This window comes from Balaenoptera ricei, chromosome 6, assembly GCF_028023285.1.
Source record: "Balaenoptera ricei isolate mBalRic1 chromosome 6, mBalRic1.hap2, whole genome shotgun sequence".
Classification (NCBI taxonomy): Eukaryota; Metazoa; Chordata; class Mammalia; order Artiodactyla; family Balaenopteridae; genus Balaenoptera; species Balaenoptera ricei.
The window spans coordinates 76,332,571-76,340,290 of record NC_082644.1 but is presented as its reverse complement, the minus strand read 5'-3'; positions in this window follow the sequence as shown (position 1 = coordinate 76,340,290).

The following is a 7,720-nucleotide window of genomic DNA, read 5'->3' as shown; positions in this document are numbered from 1 at the left end:
TTGAGGATGAAATGAAATCATTATTAAAAAGTACTTGGTGAATTACAAGCCATTTAGTGGATACCTAGTTGGCTGACTGCCTAGTCTGTTCTTGAACTTCTCGGCCTGCTTGTAAAAGTGACTTTCTGAAGCAGTTCTACTGTTTTGAAACCTGCCCACATAGTCATGGATGATTGGTCCAAGGATAAGCCCTTGACCCAGGATGAACCTTCCTTAGGAATATGGAATTAGGGCTGTGAAAGTCCATCTTCTCATTGGGCAGCTAGATCTATAAGATATAAATATGAAAATATGATTTGGGGACCTTTCACCTACCAGGAGGACCTAAGAAACTGTGAAAGCACGTCTGAAAAATAAATAAAGTAGAAAGGAAAAGAAACAGACAGAGAGAGACCTCATGACCTTGCATTCACTGTTTCTAGTACTTTCATGAGATCTTGTCCTCGGATTGAATTCTTTCCTGCTTAAACTAGCTAAAATTGGTTTCTGTTACTTGAAACCAAGAGAGTCCTACCCACCCCTGCAAAATAACATTTAATACACATGAAGAATATTTTTGTTAGCTATTACATTTTATAGTAACTATAGAGAGAATACAAAACTTTTTCTCCCTTGAAAGAATACAACTAAATTTCACACTTCTCTAATTACTTCCTGAGACAAGTTAACATTGGTGGGCAGTATACTCATTTGCCAGTGTAAATATCCAGTTCTTTTTGAGTTTTTGAGTAGGCCAACACTTGATTTCATATATATATATATATATATATATATATACACATACATACTGGGAAGCATTCTTACAAGCAGCAATGAATTAATTTGTTTTCCAGTTCAGAAGAAAATGATAGGGTGGTAAAAAGCACTACACTTATGTTCTACTTTTAAAAAGCACCAAGGATCAAAGAAATGTGTATCTTATTGCCCCTACTCTGAATATGCAAGAAAACCCTTGTCACCTATTTTAGTTGATTGTTTCACCTTTCCAAGTTCACAGATAAAATGTGGCTAATTACACCAACTTGGTTGGCACTGTTTTCTAAGGAATTAACTTTGGAGTTAAAAGTGAAAGATCAACTTGTTTTTATAGGGGGAAAATTGTGCATTTAAACTAAAAAGAAAAACTGAGTCCCTAATCAATGCAACAGCTACAATTTTCAAAACTTCCCTTTTCTCTCAGTTCAGGAAGAAAACAGTGAGAAAGTCATTGCACTGCGGCTTTGCAGCATATTGATTTTGCAAAACCTCTCTTGCTTCTATGACCATTTATTGCTCTCTTACCAGGTGCCAGATCCAGAACTAAGCACTAAATCCACACTTTCAAAGCTCATACCTCTATGAGGTAATGTACCATCCTGTTACGGGGAGGCTTCGCGAGATAAAGTCATTTTCCTCATTTATTTCCCATGGTTTTTGAGCTTAATAATGAATCACCAATTACTTCTAGCACTTGCCTTTTCATAAAATTCCATTTCTCTTGGGCATTCACCAAACTTCCAATTTGACAAATGCACATTGACAATTATCAGAGGCGTTTCCAAAGCAGACAACTAAATAGATGAGGAGTGGGTGTGGCTAGAAGTAGGTGTGGTTTGACTCCCACAAAGATGACTGGGTTTCCCCGCCTACCTCTTTCCCTATTTAGCTGTGGGAACTCTATTAAATTATAGTGTCTTTTGGCCTCAGTTTTCTCATCTGTAAAATGGTCCCTCCAGACTAGTAGACTTTGAAGGTCAGCTCCAGCCTTCAGTAATCAAAGATAGAGGGAAAAAGTGGGCAGAAGCCTGAGTGTGATGTCCAGGGTTAATTGCCTGGCTATATTGTGTTGCCAGAGTTTCCAGAGCAGTTAGCAGTTCCACAAATGTAAGTAACTGTGTGATCACCCTGGATTCTTTTTCAACTTGGGCCCTTCTAGTCTGTAATTAAATTCTCTTTGGCAGTTTACCAGACCCAGGCGCATTGCCAACTTTCCCAGCAACTTTCTTGGAAAGCTCTGAAGGCAAATTCTGTTCCCGTTGTTTTGGAGTGAACTAGGGCTGAAACAGGGCATACAGCTCCCTAAGGTGGGCTGCTGCGTCATCAGAAATTCAAGGTGAACCCTTAAGAGAAGAACCAGGTGAAAAAAGCACAAGTAGATTGAAGGTTTTTGTTTTGGTTCTCAAACCTAGACACACACATCAGACCTCCCTCGGAAGCTGTGAAACCATTGCAATACCCACGTCCCAAACGGACCAGTTATCCAAATCTCTAGGGGTGGATGCATGTTAAAAAGCTCCTCAATATGACTAAGGGCCATTCCAAGTTGAGGACCTTTTTGGGGAGAAAACAACCTGCTATGAGATCAACAAATCCATTCAGCCAAATTACAGTGAAGCTTGGAAGGCTCACCCGTGCCCAGAAATCTTGCAGTCAGTGCGAGGAATCTGGCAGAGGGATCTAACGGCAGAGAAGGTTTTCTAGAAAGTTGCGTGCATCCTAGGAAACAGGAACAGTGTGGTCACAGCAGCAGCAGGCCTGGGGAAAGGCTGGGAGAGAACATTCTGGGAATAGAGAATGAGGGGTGGAATTTAGACCTGTGTGGGGAGGAGTTTGGAGCTGGATTAGGGTATTTGAGAGCTAGAAAGAGGAATGGAGAGGCCTCTGCAGCCAGAATTGGGCCCTGGAAGCTGGGAAATTCCAGCGTGAGTGGAGCGAGAGGGACCACATCTGGAGCTAGGCGTGCGAAGAAGACTGTAGGATGGAAATTGATCTCGGAAAAAAGCAGGGCGGGAAAGGGAGGATGCAAAGATTAATCCTTTTAAAATTGCTGGTGACAAGCAGAATTAGGGTCGAAAGATATGTAGCAAGGAAGCAAAGAGCAAGAAGGAAAAAGCCGATGGTGCAGAGAGATATTGCTTTGCTGTGAATTTCAGGAAACCAGGGACATGCGCGCGGCCCTCTGGGCAACCAAGCACAGCGGTGGGAAGATGGACGAAATAAAAAATCCAGGAAACTCAGGTTACCTTTTGTCAGGGGGCTTTGGTAGCTTCTCGGGAGTCTTCATCAACTGGACAGATTTGTATTTCCACAACTAGAGCAGTTAACTTCTGAGTATGATATTCATAGCTTTGATTTGAGACAATATTCTTACCTGCGTCAAGGCACTTTTGTTTGACCTGTGTAAACACCAATTTTTCTACCTCTACAGCGTGTGAAGTCTAGTTTTCTACCTGTTATTAGGGAAATGACGGGTGGTTTGGTGACATCATCCTTTTAAGGTGTCTAAGTTATTACATAATAAACTTTTCTTTAAAGCTTTGGAGTTTTTGGCTCCATAATTATTCTAGGTTTCAAGTCAGCTTTTAATGAGACTGTCCAAGAAGGATTACTGGTAGCTGGTACTTGGGAAGGAAAGGAAGCCCCCAAAGAGAGTGTTAAACCTCATATATTTCCTCAGGAGTAACCTTCAGGCCATGAACTACTGTGTCATATTCACAAAACATCGTGGATTTCTCAATATCAAAACTCTTGAAATCATATGGCAAAAAAAATCTGACTCCAAACCATAGGGAATTTCTGAGCCAGGGGCAGAATTTTCCTAACCAGCATTTAGACATACCATACTTAGCTACCGAAAAAAAAATTTTTTTTTATTACTAATGTTTTTCTTTAAGTATTACCTTCTGAATACAACTAACTCCACATTGGATTAATGTATAGACATTACATAGCCATATCAAGTTCCTCGTGCATGTACCCGTGTTATAGAAAATTGATGATAATTGCTTGGCAATGTGTTATTTAAAAGCTTTGTTAGGAGAAGATAATGAGAATTGCCTTGCATTCCCATTGGTTAAGAGGAAAATCCGTTCCAAACTATTAACTGTGACAGCTAATGTTTATCGTGTGCTTACAAGGAATAAGCATTTGAAAGTACTTTACATATTATTTCAGTTATTTCTTATATCCAACTTCTAAAAGAACTGCTATGTTTTGCCTGTTTATCCCTGATAAATTTTGAGGCACCGAGAAATTAGAAAAATTGCTCAGGCTAACAGAGTGTAAGTGGTGTAAAAAAAGGTTTGAACCGAAGTAATATAACTCTAGTACTGTGCCCATAGCCTCTGATTATAACACCTTCTACTGGAGAATTCTTCAGCTTAAACTTGAAGCTTCTACTGTAACAAGAGCAATCCTTACTGATGTGATTTCATAATACAGGAAATGTATTATGTTGTAAGATGTGGGTTCCACCCAGGTATTAAATGGCTGGGGATGGTATATTAGTTTCCAAGGGATGTTGTAACAAATCATCACAAACTTGGTGGGTTACAAAGGATTAATAGCTAGACGATACAAAGAACTCCTACAACTCAGCAACAGAAATATATTAGCTCACAATCTGGAGGCCAGAAGTCTGAAGTCAAGGTGTTAGGAGGACCCTTCTCTTTCTAAAAGCTGGAGGGGAATTTTACTTTGTCTCTTCCAGCTTCTGGTGGCCCCAGGTGTTCCTGGACTGTAGATGTGTCACTCAATCTCTGTCTCAGTCTTCACATGGCCTCTCCTCTTCTCCCAGTCTCTCCTCTGTGTGACTTTTATTAAGGTGCTGTCATTGGATTTAGGGCTCAATCAAGAGCCCTCTTGGAGAGATGTGCCTAGGGTATTAGTCATTCAGATGTCCTCTAAAATGTATTCCAAGTTGGCTGTCTAAGTCTGGGATCAGGAGCTCAGGAGTCCATGAATCATTTCATTGGCCTGCCATCCTGTTGGTGAAATAGATAATACTTGGTCTGTGGCATATTCTGCACTGTGCTAAATCTTTACACAGTCTCAATTTTTATAAAGCACAAGCATTTTCTTTCAAGTACTGTTTAATGGTTTTCATTCTGATAAATTTCGCACATGGAACCTCAACAGACCCTAAATACCAAAAACAATCTTGAAAAATAAGAACAAGGTTGGAGGTCTCAAACTTTCTGATTTCAAAACTTACTATAAAGTTACAGTAATCAAAAGAGTGTGGTACTGGCATAAAGATAGACACATAGATCAATGGAATAGAATAGAGAGCCCAGAAATAAATCCTCACATATATGGTCAAATGTTTTTCTACAAGAGTGCCAAGACCATTAATGGGGAAAGGACAGTCTTTTTAGCAAATGGTGTGAAAACCAGATATCCAAATGCAAAAGAATAAAGTTGGACCCTTACTTTATACCATATACAAAATTAACTCAAAATAATAAATATATGACAGTAAAAATTAGTTTTACAGATAAAACTATAAAACTTTCAGAAGAAAACTTGGGAAAAAGGTTCATGACATTGGATTTTGCAATAATTTTCTGGATGTGTTACCAAAAGCTTAGGAAAAAACAACAAAATATATCATTTGTACTTCATCAAAATTAAAAATTTTTGTGCATCAAAAGACACTATCAACATAGTAAATAGTGAAAAGGCAACCTATAGAATGATAGAAAGTATTTGCAAATCATATAGCTGACAAAGGATTAATAGCTAGGCGATACAAAGAACTCCTACAACTCAGCAATAACAATTCAAGAGAAAAACATGGACAAAGGACTTGAATAGACATTTCTTCAAAGAAGATATACAATGGTCAAAAAACACATGAAAATGCTCAACAACACTAATCATCAGGGGAATGAAAATCAAATCCACCATGAGATATCACTTCCCACCCATTAGGATGACTATTATATTTTTAGAAACAAAATGAAATGAAACAAAAATTTCAAGAAGTAACAGGCGTGATCAAGGTTATGGAGAAATTGGAAATTTTGTGCATTCCTGGTGGGAACATAAAATGGTGCTAGCAGTTGTGGAAAACAGTATGGTGGTTCCCCCCCAAATTAACATTTAATTATCACATGATTGGAAAATATTCTATCTTTGATCAAGTTTTAATTAGGCTTCTTGGAGTCCTCTTTTTGACTAGGCCTTATCCTGGACCCTGTAGTCCAGTTGTAGCAAGAACCCTGCTAAGTCAGTTTAGAAGGAATCTCTCACCCTTGATATCTATTCAAGTTCTTCTTCCCCATATGTGATAACTGATCCCGCTGGTCATCCAGCCTTCAGCAACAATACTGTTAGATCAGTTTTGCATGAATGCCCCTACTCTTGATGTTTCCTCTTAGTTATTTTCCATCCACTGGTCCCCTCAATCTGCTCACCGGCTATAAATCCCTAGCTTTCCTTGCTGTATTCAGAGTTGAGCCCAATCTCTCCCCCCTATAGTAATGGTCTTGACAACTATCACAATAGTCCTGAATAAAGTCTCCCTTACTGGCTTAACAAGTGTCAGAATAATTTTTTCATTATCATGATCCAGAAATTCACATCTGGGTATATACCAAAAATAACCAGTGGGAACTCAAATAGATATTTGTACACTCATGTTCATAGCAACATTATTCACTATAACCTAAAGTTGGAAGTGCTCAATTGTCCACTGATGGATAAATGGACAAACCAAATATGGTATATACATACAATGAAACATTATTCAACCTTACAAAGAAAAAAATTCTAACACGTTACAACATGGATGAACCTTGAAGACATTACGCAAAATGAAAGAAAACGGTCACAAAAGGGTAAATATCATATGATTCCACTTATACAAGGTGCCAAGAGTAATCAAATTCATAGAGTCAAAAAGTCAGATTGGTGATTGCCAGGGGCTGGGAGAAGGAGGGAGTGGAGGAGGCATTGCTTAATGGGTACACAGTTCCAGTTGGGGAAGATGAAAATGTTCTGGAGAGGACTGGTGGTGATGGTTGCATAACAATGTAAATGTACTTAATACCACTGAACTGTATGTTTACAAATGGTTAAAATTTTATGTTATATATATATTTTTACCACAATTTAAAAAAAGAAAATGACAAATTCTTAAGTGAACAAACTATAATTCTCAATATATTGAGCTTCTTTTTCAGTTCATAGTATTATAATACAATTCCAAATTATGTGTTCCTCATTCAGCTGATGTCATTGTATAACTTAAAGAACATGTGGTCAAACTTTTCTTCCAAGCATCTCCTCCTGTTGCGTTTTAAATTTTAATTAATTAATTTTAATTTAATCAATTTAATTAATGTTTAATCCTTTATTCATGTATCATTACTAAACTTTTCAGAGCTGAGTAAGCTGGGACTCTTTTTTTTTACCTTTATTTTAAAATTGTAGTGTTTGAATATTTGAAATTTTCTTAAATAAATATAAAAGCCACTCCTTCTTTATAAAAATAATTGTAAAGAGTACTTGACCCCCAGGAATAATGACTATGATTGCAATAATAGGTTTGACTTTGACTTGAGAGTACAGAGAATCCATTCAGAGGGCTGGAAACACACTCAAGAAGATAACCAGTTCATCAGTTCTAAGGACTCAGCCATTCCAGGAAGATGGCCCTTTATTATTTTATTCACTTTTCTATGACCCTTATTAGAAAGAGTCTATTCTATTTCTTAATAATACTATTTCAGAATCAAATCATACTTATGCTCTTTATAAAATTCATTCCCTCTTATTCTTCCTACTTAGGAAACAATAGTCTGTTCCTATAATGCAAGTCTCTGTAAAAGAAATGTGCTCATATCAGTTAGGAAAACAGTGCTATTTTAAAGAGGAAGTCAGGTTACTTAATTTGTGATTTCCCCAGCATATTAATGTTTTAAACTATGCAGGGGAAGCTATCTCTCAGTTAAAGGGA